The 13,478-nt window shown below is 45.0% G+C and overlaps 1 protein-coding gene across 4 annotated transcripts in view; it reads right to left on the bottom strand.

Annotated features, from left to right (window-relative positions):
• Positions 1 to 13,055, bottom strand: part of TRIM39 (tripartite motif containing 39) — a 30,217-nt gene extending 17,162 nt beyond the window's left edge. Inside the window, exon 1 of one of the 4 annotated variants that reach the window (XM_077833516.1) lies at positions 12,932 to 13,055. The gene's annotated coding sequence lies outside the window, so the exon portion shown is untranslated. Of the gene's footprint in view, positions 1 to 1,954; positions 3,541 to 12,931 lie in introns of those variants that run through there. The other 3 variants (XM_077833513.1, XM_077833514.1, XM_077833515.1) reach the window with 3 other exon arrangements.
• Positions 13,056 to 13,478: the final 423 nt, after the last annotated feature.

Below are 13,478 nucleotides of genomic sequence, written 5' to 3'. Positions count from 1 at the left end.
TGAGTGACCTCGGCTGCTCCCAAGGGCAGCATCGTTACAGGGGGATTGGGGTTCCCCAGGGAGAGGAGGACCCCTGAGTGTGGGGTCCTGTCAGGGGGCAATGCCCGAGCAAAGGGGCACCGCGGGCTGGGAGGGACGTGGGGCCTGAACTAAAGTGTGGTGGAAAAAAGGGAGAAGCAGGTAGCATCAAGGGAGACACTGGCCAGCAGGAGGCGCTGCAAAGCTTGAAGAGCTAATTCCCAGACCAACCAGCAGGAGGTGCCACGCCAGTGAATGCTCTGCCTTGCTACACCCTCCCTTCCAATCTCCAGAGTCTGATGAAGTATGGATGCGGTGGGTAGCCAGCAAAGGAGGTTCACATGCGTTCAAAAAAGACAGTGCGGAAATGTGGACTGGAATATGTAAAACGATGGCAGAGACCAAGGCTTTAAAAAATAACAAATATGACCACGGCTGTTAAATGGTTCAGACAACATGCCCCAGGACTGGCGGGGCAAATAGCAGAAACCAAAAAAGAGTTAAAAGAAGCTACAAATGCAACAGAGCACACTGGAAAGCACAGGAACAGAACAGAAAATTGGAAACAGCTGTAGAAAAACTGCAAAAAAGAAAAGTGCCATCCCCTCGTAATAAACCTTGTTGGGCAACACCGGGCTTCAGGTATTTAGATAATGCTTGAAGAACGGGATAGAAATAGGAAACAGGTGGTCCGAGCAAAATTAAAAGATGGAACATGGAAAGACTGGAATGGGTGCTGCAGTGGAGACATTGGGAATGACCAAGTAAGTGCACAGGAGGAAAAGGTAGCAAACAATACTCTCACTGCATCGGTAAATCAGGAGAAAACGGTAGGGTAAACAGAGCACCTTAAGACAGTGCTTTTCAAACTGTGGGTCGCGGCACGTAAGGTGCTGGGTTGCGGCAGCTCTGATCAGCACCGCTGACTGGGACATTAAAAGCTCCCAGGATGGTGCTGCCGAGCTAAGAGAGGCTAGTGCCTACCTTTTCCGACATAGCGCTGGCCCCGGAAGCGGCCAGCAATGGGTCTGGCTCCTAGGCCAGGGGGCCACGGGACTCCACGCGCTGCCCCCACCCCAAGCACCGGCTCCGCACTCCCATTGGCTGGTTTTCAGCCAATGGGAACTGGGGGGATGGGGGGAAGGGCGCTTGCACGCCTCTGCCTGGGAACCAGGCCTGCTGCTGGCTGTTTCTGGGGCGCAGCGCGGTTCGCGGTGCCAGGACAGGCAGGAAGCCTGCCTCTGCACCCCAGCTGCACCGCTGACCGGGAGCTGCCAGAGGTAAGTCTGCACCCCAACCCTGCGCCCCAATCCCCTGCCCCAGTCCTGAGACCCCCAAACCCAGAGCCCCTCCTGCAACCCAAACCCCTCATCTCTGGCCCCAGCCCAGAGCCCTGACCCCCTTCTGCACCCAAATCCCCTGCCACAGCCCAGAGCCCCCTCCCACACCCTGAACACCTCATTTCCCCCCCACACCCCAACCCATGTGCCCCAGCCCCTTGCACAGCCCAAAACCCCTCATCCCCAGCTCCACTGGGTCGTGGGCATCAACAATTTTCTTCAACTGGGTCCCCAGAAAAAAAGTTTGAAAACCATTGCCTTAAGAGACATGATCGCAGGGGAGTGGATACAAAAGAATTTCAAAGTGAAAAACCGAGAGGATGAGGAATCGAAGAATTAACGCATGGAGTTGCCCAGAAATGGTTCACTGCAGCAGAGAAACACGCTCCTGCAATCCATTTGGCAGGCAGACAGAAACAACAGACACTGGGGGAACAAAATCAGGTTTTGTAAGAGCAGATAAAGACCCCCCCATTCTCCCCTCAGAGCCAGGATAAAAACCAGGGGTGTGAGTTCCCAATTGCTTCAACCCACTGAGCCCCACTCCTCGCTCACAGCTAATGATGTAATCTTCTCTCTCAAATATTTGTACATACCCCTTAGTTTTCCTTTATATCCTCTGTCTGCTAAACTTGCCGCTCCTGCCTGTACTTTAAAATGACCGTACAGAGTTAATCGATCTCTCTTGGCTCAGGTGTCCCTCCCTTCCTAGTTTCAGAGTGGTAGCCGTGTTAGTCTGTAGCAGCAAAAATAAAGATGAGTCCTTGTGGCACCTTAGAGACTAACAAATTTATTTGGGCGCCTCCCTTCCTAGGTTACTTCCCCCCGCCCCCGACCTCTCTTCACTTCTGCCCTCTCTTTGTTTTAAAAGTTGTAGTTATTACAGAAAGAGAGGAAGCAACTGAAAACAAAACCGAGAAAACAAAAAACTGTATTCTAAACAAGTCCAGCGAATTAATTATTTTAACCCTTCAGGAATGCAACAGCTGGAATTACTTACCTAACTTTCTTAAAGACAGGGCTGCCAAGCACCAGAAATGCAGACTCTGCTTCTAATCCTAACCACTGACTAATATTTGAAACATGGGTTTTCCTTATTTCCATACAGCAGAGTTTTAAAAATAAAATATAAAGTAATGGAAAATGCCTAACTTACTAAATTAATATAACAAAGTGGGCAAATAACTTAATATACATTTTTATCCATTCTTATTAAAATTTAAAAAAATATAACTGGCTTATTTAGATATTTAACTTCTGTTTACCTGTTTGTTTTCTAAAATGCATGGCTTTAATAACTAAGTTCTTAACACCTTATCTTGTCTAGTTATGAAAACAATTCCGGCACCATTCACCTTTAATTGTAAGGTTGTCCTGTGTGTCACGTATGCTGTCCTGTGCTGGATGTTGTGTGTTTTGTTTTAATTTTGTTGCAAAAAAAGTCAATGTAATCCTTTTTTTTTTATTATAAGTGGTACCATGCTATTTTAATATCGTGGTGGGACAACCATCATAATACCAATTTTTTTTGCAACGCTCAAAAAGGCCTCAGTTATAAATATATGTACACATATTTTTGCCCAACAAATAATGCAATTGCAAACAAAAAGAATGATCTTTTATTAATCACAGGAAAAAACGCAAGGGGAAACCTCAACATTAATGTAAAGGTATTAACACAATGTCAATTTCAACATTATTTGGGTTTTTATAAACTTGTTTTCACCGTTATTAAATATTGAAATATAGTTATAAGAATGCCATAGAAAAAATATAAAAAATATAACCATATATACCATGCCCGGTTATGCTGCAAAATGTTAAAGCTAACCAAACAATTTCACCAGGTTTCCACCTTTGTCTCCCAAATACAACCAAGCATCATGAAAGTTTTATACCTTCCATAGACCTGCATTTGAAATTCATTTTGGTTTAATTTTTATACTCTTCTTTCATATTATGCTAAAGGGAAGTAGTGGTTAGTAAAGTTTGTGCTTTCAAACAGTTAACAAACGTGGAATTGGGATCACAAGCAAATTAACTCTAAAAAGCTTGGTAAAAATTCTGTTACTAACTTTTCCTAAAACACAGTGCTCAGTCGGGGAGAGCCTGTCATAAATATAAAGGGTAAACACCTTTAAAATCCCTCCTGGCCAGAGGAAAAACCCTTTCACCTGTAAAGGGTTAAGAAGCTAGGATAACCTCGCTGGCACCTGACCAAAATAACCAATGAGGAGACAAGATACTTTCAAAGCTGGAATGGGGGGAGAAACAAAGGCTCTCTCTGTGTGTGCGATGCTTTTGCCGGGAACAGAACAGGAATGGAGTCTTAGAACTTAGTAAGTAATCTAGCTAGATATGTGTTAGATTCTGTTTTGTTGAAATGGCTGATAAAATAAGCTGTGCTGAATGGAATGTATATTCCTGTTTTTGTGTCTTTTTGTAACTTAAGGTTTTGCCTAGAGGGATTCTCTATGTTTTGAATCTGACCACCCTGTAAGGTATTTACACCAATCCTGATTTTACAGAGGTGATTCTTTTACTTTTTTTCTTCAATTAAAATTCTTCTTTTAAGAACCTGATTGCTTTTTCATTGTTCTTAAGATCCAAGGGTTTGGGTCTGTGTTCACTTATGCAAATTGGTGAGGATTTTTATTAAGCCTTCCCCAGGAAAGGGGATGTAGGACTTGAGGAGGATTTTTTGGGGGAAAGACGTTTCCAAGTGGGCTCTTTCCCGGTTATATATCTGTTAGACGCTTGGTGGTGGCAGCAATAAAGTCCAAGGGCAAAAGGTAAAATAGTTTGTACCTTGGGGAAGTTTTAACCTAAGCTGGTATAAATAAGCTTCGGGGGTTTTCATGCAGGTCCCCACATCTGTACCCTAGAGTTCAGAGTGGGCAAGGAACCGTGATAGAGCCATATACCTTCTCACAGAAGACTGTGAGCACCCATTTTAGCAGTTGAGCATTATATTATGAAAAAATTGGTAATGCATACATTTACTAAAAAGGAATGTCTATGCAACAAAAGCAAACGTATCTAAAACAGGTCTATTTGTGCTAAAGAATTGGGAAAATCATAACAAAAGCATCCCTTGTGTTATAAAAGACTTGGTTCCTATTAAAGTGTAAACAAACTAAGTTAATCTGTGTACTAAATTTGGGTTATTGAAAACAAGAGAAATGTACAAGCAAACAAGCCAAACCTTTACTATGTTAACCAACTTAAGCTGTTTAAGGGTGCATCCCACAGACCAAAGATTCCAGAAGATATCAATGCACAGTGAAGAAACCCCCTGGCATCAAGAAAGAAAAATGAAGTGCTTTATAAACAACAGACTGGTCAAGTACACCTCAGACTACCATATTATGGACAATTAAGTAGGCAATCAGCTAGAATCCACTAGTTGGACCAGGTTTAACTGCCATTTAAATTGTATCTTACTGAGCAAAGTGAATTCATATGCCTGTGGTTTTATTGTGTAAAAACAACTGTGTTATTGCCATACACTTTGTTAATTGATATACTAGCTTCTTATCAGGAATGTGCACAAGACTTAAGGGCTGGGTAAGAGACTATTCAGCAGTCTGGGATCTCTTAAAATAGGTGACTTCAAAATCTAGAGGGAATTATGGGTTGCATTTCGAGATTGTTTGACTCAGGGGACCAATTTGGAACAGGGACAATATGAACATTTATATAACAAAACATTAACTATTTTGACCACCAGGCAGTGGAAACTGTTTCTGAACCTGTAATTCATGTTCTTAAGGGCCTAATTACCGAAGAAACAGTGCACCATTTACAATGTGCACGACATTGCTAAACTGTTTAAGCAAACACAAATAAAAATTAACAAACTAATGGCAGCAAACAATATGAAGGCAAGAAAAAAAACCCCAAATTGGTAAAGAAATTATTTATATTGCTTATGAGTTACATAGTAACTTCCATAACCAACTCATTAGAGAACATTAAAAAAAGCCAGAGAAAATTGCCTAACCTTATTAGTGATTCACAGCTAACTAGCTTTGCGCTCAGAGTATAACAAAAACAGTGGTGAACTGACAATGTCAGGTCATATGGACAAATTCCCTGTTAGCACCAGTCATAATTTGAGGTCAATGACAGTGCATCCTAACTGAGGCATGTGCTATTTAATACAATCTTGTTCCAATATTAAATCCCTGACACAGCAATACTTGATACCTACTTAATGGACAGTAATCAATTTATCTGGTAGACAGCGTTTAAAAGAAACAACTGTATCTACGTCAACTACTGGTGTACCATGCAGCAAGGCAAACCTAAAGAGCATCGCACGGTGGCTTGTTATGCCAGGAACGTTGTTGACATCACAACTCCAGTGCATGGTCACAATAATTCAGGCCAAATGAATGGTACAGATAAGTGAGCCGCTCCTGTTTCCTGCCCAGTGAAAATTACTGCTGGATGTCACCACTGGGTAAGGGAAACGTATAACGTGGATGGGCAAAACTGTATAGTAACCGATTACAGAGAAAATGTATATATGAAGATCTCATTTGTGATGTCACTACTCCAAATTTTTGGTTTATTCCTCATACACATAGCACTGTGGGACACGTTGTAATAATATCTCCTGCAGTATTTCAGAACAACTCTAAAACTATATCCCTTAACCAAAGTCCCGGACCTAACATTCCCAGGACCACTATATGGGACTAGGAGCACTGCAAATGAAAATCTAATTGAGTGAATGTTCAGGCCAAAGGACAGACAGGGAATGAATGTGTGAATGGTAATGTAAGGTGGCCATGTAACAGTGTTTAGCCCTCTGGATCATCCGAAGTTCATGCATTATGGTTTTCCCAGGGATGATGAGTAAACATCCTCCCTGGAAAAAGCCATAAGGAGGGGGAATATAGTAGGAAGACAGAGCCTGAAGCATGGGCCTGGTGAAAGACTTAAGGCCTGAACCAAAGTCAGCAAAAGTTATGCTATGAGCAAAAGTCAGGCCCTGTCAAAAAGCAGATGCTTGCCAGCAAGTTCACTGTCCGGTACATAAACTTGGCACAAGTATGGATGGCATTGCTAAAACACACTGAATATGTAAACACATTCCAGCAGGCCAGCACAGGGACACCCCAGCGTGGCACAAGATGGTTTGACAGAAGCGATGAATGGGGGTGTTTGATCTAGAACATCAGGAGTAAAGCACAAAGACGGGTGGTTAATAGGGACGTTTTGTCTGAAGCATCACGATAAAGGTACAAGGGGAGACAGCAAACATGTCATGAAACACGTAAAGTGACACACAAGTTGCTTATCCCCGATTGTTTGTTTCAGTCTATAAATGTTGAGGTACCTCGCCGTAACCCTTAGTCCAGGCTAGGTGGCAGTGGTAAGTCCCACCACTGACTGAGCTGGTCCTTTGTCATGGGCATACATATAATAGTATTCCTGTAGAGTCTATGGGGTGCTAGTACCATGCTGTCGGCAATAAAGCTGGCCAAGCACCAGAGTTTGTGGTCTTTCGGGCAGTTCAATCGAGGTCTGCTCTGCCATCTACCTGGCCAGAGCCAGTACAGCAGACAGAGAGAACACACGCGCAGCCAACTACTGACAACAAGAACTAGATCTCAATTACCACCCAAAGGCACTGAAGAGAAATCAACCTCTTTGTCCATACATTGACTAGTGCACCGGGGGAATCTTGGAACAGCTATCCCCAAATGCCCAGAGCCCAAGAGATTGCTTCTTGGGTTGCATTAACATGAGTGTCATATGTAAGACAAGGAAGGTGACGGTCCTGCTCGACTCAGCACTGGTGAGGCCTCAGCTGGAGTATTGTGTATAATTCTGGGCACACTTTGGAAAAAAGGTGGAGAAGTTGGAAGAGAGTTCAGAGGAGGGCTCAGAAAACCTGGCCTATGAGGAAAGGTTAAAAAAAGCTCAGCCTGTTTAGTCTTCAGAAGAGAAAACGGAAGTGGGGCCTGCTAATAGTTTTCAAATGTTAAGGGCTGTTATAAAGATGAATGTGATCAATTGTTCACCATGTTCACTGAAGAAAGGACAAGAAGTAATGGGCTTAGTCTGCTTCAAGGGAGATTTAGGTTAGAAACTAGAAAACTGAAGTAGGACAGGTTTCTGAGTAGCAGCCGTGTTAGTCTGATTCTCTGGCTGTGCCTTCATTTCCACCTCCCGTCCTGTCTAGTTAGACTGTAAACTCTTCAGGTCAGGGACTGGCTCTTATGGTCTCTTTGTACCAGGGTCCCTGATCTCTAGGTGTTAGCATAATAAATAACAACAAACTTCCTCCTAAGGCCTTAATGTAAGTGGGAAATTGTGAGCAGCCTGGGGTAGGGCCCTCTTGTGTTGTGTTTGTCTGTACAAGCCGCCTTTAGTCTTAATAGGCTATCTCACAGGGAAACAATAAGGTTAGTGAGACTCGTATAAGTGTAGGGCTGGAAGGGATCTCAAAAAGTCATCAAGTCCAGCCCCCTGTGCTGAGGCAGGACCAAGTAAACGTAGGCCATCCCTGACAGGGGTTTATCCAACCTGGCCTTAGAAACTTCCAGTCATGGGGACTCCACAACCTCCTTTGGATGCCTATTCCAAAACTTAACTGTCCTACTTCACAAAAAGAAAAGGAGTACTTGGGGCACCTTAGAGACTAACAAAATTATTTGAGCATAAACTTTCGTGAGCTACAGCTCGCTTCATCGGATGCATTCAGTGGAACATACGGTCGGGAGATTTATATACATAGAGAACATGAAACAATGGGTGTTACCATACACACTGTAACGAGAGTGATCACTTAAGGTGAGATATTACCAGCCGGGGGGGGGAAGGACCTTTTGTACTGATAATCAAGGTGGGCCATTTCCAGCAGTTGACAAGAACATCTGAGGAACCGTGGGGGGTAGAATAAACATGGGGAAATAGTTTTACTTTGTGTAATGACCCATCCACTCCCAGTCTCTATTCAAGCCTAAGTTAATTGTATCCAGTTTGCAAATTAATTCCAATTCAGCAGTCTCTCGTTGGAGTCCGTTTTTGAAGTTTCTTTGTTGAAGAATTGCAACTTTTAGGTCTGTAATCGAATGACCAAAGAGACTGAAGTGTTCTACGGCTGGTTTTTGAATGTTATAATTCTTGACGTCTGATTTGTGTCCATGTAGTCTTTTACGTAGAGACTGTCCAGTTTGACCAATGTCCATGGCAGAGGGGCATTGCTGGCACATGATGGCATATATCATATTGGTAGATGTGCTGGTGAACGAGCCTCTGATAGCGTGGCTGATGTGATTAGGCCTTATGATGGTGTCCCCTAAATAGATATGTGGACACAGTTGGCAACGGGCTTTGTTGCAAGGATAGGTTCCTGGGTTAGTGTTTTTGTTGTGTGGTTGCTGGTGAGTATTTGCTTCAGGTTGGGGGGCTGTCTGTAAGCAAGGACTGGTCTGTCTCCCAGGATCTGTGAGAGTGATGGGTCGTCCTTCAGGATAGGTTGTAGATCCTTGATAATGCGTTGGAGAGGTTTTAGTTGGGGGCTGAAGGTGATAGCTAGTGGCGTTCTGTTATTTTCTTTGTTGGGCCTGTCCTATAGTAGGTGACTTCTGGGTACTCTTCTGGCTCTGTCAATCTGTTTCTTCATTTCAACAGGTGGGTATTGTAGTTGTAAGAATGCATTACTCTCTGATCCCACTGAGGGTTACCAAAAGAAACTACACCATTTGCTCAAGAAACTCCCTGAAAAAACACAAGAACAAATCCGCACAGACACACCCCTGGAACCCCGACCTGGGGTATTCTATCTGCTACCCAAGATCCATAAACCTGGAAATCCTGGACGCCCCATCATCTCAGGCATTGGCACCCTGACAGCAGGATTGTCTGGCTATGTAGACTCCCTCCTCAGGCCCTATGCTACCAGCACTCCCAGCTATCTTCGAGACACCACTGCCTTTCTGAGGAAACTACAATCCATCGGTGATCTTCCTGAAAACAGCATCCTGGCCACTGTGGATGTAGAAGCCCTCTACACCAACATTCCACACAAAGATGGACTAAAAGCCATCAAGAACACTATCCCCGATAATGTCACGGCAAACGTGGTGGCTGAACTTTGTGACTTTGTCCTCACCCATAACTACTTCACATTTGGGGACAATGTATACCTTCAGATCAGCGGCACTGCTATGTGTACCCGCGTGGCCCCACAGTATGCCAACATTTTTATGGCTGACTTAGAACAATGCTTCCTCAGCTCTCGTCCCCTAATGCCCCTATGCTACTTGCGCTACTTTGATGACATCTTCATCATCTGGACCCATGGAAAAGAAGCCCTTGAGGTATTCCACCATGATTTCAACAATTTCCATCCCACCATCAACCTCAGCCTGGACCAGTCCACACAAGAGATCCACTTCCTGGACATTACAGTGCTAATAAGCGATGGTCACATAAACACCACCCTATACCAGAAACCTACTGAACCGCTATTCCTACCTACATGCCTCCAGCTTTCATCCAGACCACACTACACGATCCATTGTCTACAGCCAAGCTCTACGATACAACCGCATTTGCTCCAACCCCTCAGACAGAGACAAACACCTACAAGATCTCTATCAAGCATTCTTACAACTACAATACCCACCTGCTGAAGTGAAGAAACAGATTGACAGAGCCAGAAGAGTACCCAGAAGTCACCTACTATAGGACAGGCCCAACAAAGAAAATAACAGAACGCCACTAGCTATCACCTTCAGCCCCCAACTAAAACCTCTCCAACACATTATCAAGGATCTACAACCTATCCTGAAGGACGACCCATCATTCTCACAGATCTTGGGAGACAGACCAGTCCTTGCTTACAGACAGCCCCCCAACCTGAAGCAAATACTCACCAGCAACCACACAACAAAAACACTAACCCAGGAACCTATCCTTGCAACAAAGCCCGTTGCCAACTGTGTCCACATATCTATTTAGGGGACACCATCATAGGGCCTAATCACATCAGCCACGCTATCAGAGGCTCGTTCACCAGCACATCTACCAATATGATATATGCCATCATGTGCCAGCAATGCCCCTCTGCCATGGACATTGGTCAAACTGGACAGTCTCTACGTAAAAGACTACATGGACACAAATCAGATGTCAAGAATTATAACATTCAAAAACCAGCCGTAGAACACTTCAGTCTCTTTGGTCATTCGATTACAGACCTAAAAGTTGCAATTCTTCAACAAAGAAACTTCAAAAACGGACTCCAACGAGAGACTGCTGAATTGGAATTAATTTGCAAACTGGATACAATTAACTTAGGCTTGAATAGAGACTGGGAGTGGATGGGTCATTACACAAAGTAAAACTATTTCCCCATGTTTATTCTACCCCCCACGGTTCCTCAGATGTTCTTGTCAACTGCTGGAAATGGCCCACCTTGATTATCAGTACAAAAGGTCCTTCCCCCCCCGGCTGGTAATATCTCACCTTAAGTGATCACTCTCGTTACAGTGTGTATGGTAACACCCACTGTTTCATGTTCTCTATGTATATAAATCTCCAGACCGTATGTTCCACTGAATGCATCCGATGAAGCGAGCTGTAGCTCACGAAAGTTTATGCTCAAATAATTTTGTTAGTCTCTAAGGTGCCCCAAGTACTCCTTTTCTTTTTGTGAAGTAGGACAGTTAAGTTTTGGAATAGGCATCCAAAGGAGGTTGTGGAGTCCCCATGACTGGAAGTTTCTAAGGCCAGGTTGGATAAACCCCTGTCAGGGATGGCCTACGTTTACTTGGTCCTGCCTCAGCACAGGGGGCTGGACTTGATGACTTTTTGAGGTCCCTTCCAGCCCTACACTTATACGAGTCTCACTAACCTTATTATTTCCCTGTGAGATAGCCTATTAAGACTAAAGGCGGCTTGTACAGACAAACACAACACAAGAAGGCCCTACCCCAGGCTGCTCACAATTTCCCACTTACATTAAGGCCTTAGGAGGAAGTTTGTTGTTATTTATTATGCTAACACCTAGAGATCAGAGACTCCGGTACAAAGAGACCATAAGAGCCAGTCCCTGACCTGAAGAGTTTACAGTCTAACTAGACAGGACGGGAGGTGGAAATGAAGGCACAGCCAGATAATTTGACTTGTCCAAAGTCAGTGGCAGAGCCAGGAGCAGGAGATTGGAGTTCTGATTCCCAGTCCAATGCTCTACCCATTGGACTATACTTCCTATCCAAGGTGTAATTCATGATATGCTTTTCTACCTCCATAGCATAGATTTTGAAGCCACTAGGGAAGGACAAAATTAACTGGGTTTCTGCTCATTCTTAAAACTGCTTCTTTATGAGGAAGGCAGCCTGCAAAGGGAGTTAGCGGGGTAAAATAAAATAATTTTATTTAGAAATCCTGATCTTATTTACCCCATTTTTTTCCTCACAAAAGACTATTAATGGCAGAAAGGTTTACATCAAGCGACAAATCTTTAACACAGAACTTCCCTCCCACCTGCTGACTGGGCATTTGAGTTAAGAGGATGTTACCAGAACAGATTTTTTTTTTTTTAAAGTGATTTCTGTTTAATTGAGTGAAGGGCACTCGTGGTGGAGACTGGGGGTATTTTGCAGTTGCTGGGAAAGAACTAGCAAGGCGGACTCACTATACTGGGAAGAAGAAACAGGAATACCTAGGACAGTGGTTCTCGATCAGGGGTACACAGAGATCTTCCATCAGCTCATCTAGATATTTGCCTTGTTTTGCAACAGGCTACATAAAAAGCACCAGCAAAGCCAGTACAAACTAAAATTTCATACAGACCATGACTTGTTTATACTGCTCTATAGACTATACACTGAAATGTAAGTACAATATTGATAGTCCCATGGATTTATTTTATAATTATCTGGTAAAAATGAGCAAATCAACAATTTTTCAGTACTAGGGGCTGTGACACTTTTGTATTTTCATGTCTGATTTTGTGAGCAGGCCTTTTTTTAAGTGAGGTGAAACTTGGGGGCACGCACGAGAAATCAGACTCCTGAAAGGGGCACACTCGCCTGGCAATGTTGAGAGCCACCGCCCTAGGGGATGCTGTATCTCTGCATTGCAATTAGTGAGTGTGTGTGTGTGTGTGTGTGGGAAGGGCAGGGAGGTGGGGGGGTGAATTATTGCAGCTGATCTCTGGGGCTGAGTGAAAGAGCTGAGGTGGAACTGGTATGCTAGGGATGGGGGGGGGTGGTACCATTTCTTTGGAAGCAGTGAATACTGCTGGATGACGCCTGCTGCTCTGCGAGGGGGAGATGGGTGGGGGGCTGGGGGAGGCAATAGGAGAGTCTCTGCCCTGATTGTTGGCGGGGGGGGGGGGGTGTATCTCCCATGAATGTGAGGCAGTGGGAGGGGTCTCTCCTGGGATGGGGGGAGGGGATCTCTCTCTCCTGGAACACGGGGAGGGGACGGGCTGTCTGTGTGTGGGGGCGGGGCGGGTCCCCCGTGACAGGGGGGTGTCTCTCCCCCCGCGGCTGGGGGGGGAGGGGTAATTACGGTGGGTCACACAGAAACCCCCCCGCACTCACCTCCGCCCGCCTCCTCCTCCCGGTGGGGACACAGGAGCCCAGGGCTGCCCCGGTCTGGGCCCAGGGCGGAAGTGACGACACGGAGGCTAAGGCCGCCCGCCCCCCAGCGGAAACTGTGCGGTAGTGAGGGAGGAGGGGTGTCGGGTTTCCGGCCACAGAGCGGAAGTCCCTGCGCCGACCTTTCCCGGGGCTCGGCGCCCTCACCGGAAGTGACGCCAGCCAGCGGCTTCCATAAGCTGACAGTCGCAGGCAGGAAAGGGGTCTGCCCCGACCAGAAACGGCCACGCCTTCTCTCGTCACCTTCCATATGGAGCGTACCAAATTCATTCCCCCTGTGTGGAATGTACCAAATTCATTCCCCCTGTGTGAAACATACCAATTTCATAGCCGCTCCTTTGTGGCATGTACCAAATTCATAGCTTCCCCTCCCCGTTTGTGGAGCATCCCAAACTTCATAGCCACCTCTTTGTAGGCGGTACCAAATTCACACCTTCCCCCCCTTTGTGGAACATATCAAACGTCCCTGTGTGGAATGTACCAATTTCAT

Source organism: Eretmochelys imbricata, chromosome 14 (assembly GCF_965152235.1).
Source record: "Eretmochelys imbricata isolate rEreImb1 chromosome 14, rEreImb1.hap1, whole genome shotgun sequence".
Classification (NCBI taxonomy): domain Eukaryota; kingdom Metazoa; phylum Chordata; order Testudines; family Cheloniidae; genus Eretmochelys; species Eretmochelys imbricata.
Note: the sequence above shows the minus strand (reverse complement) of the source record. Positions and strands in the feature narration are given on the sequence as shown.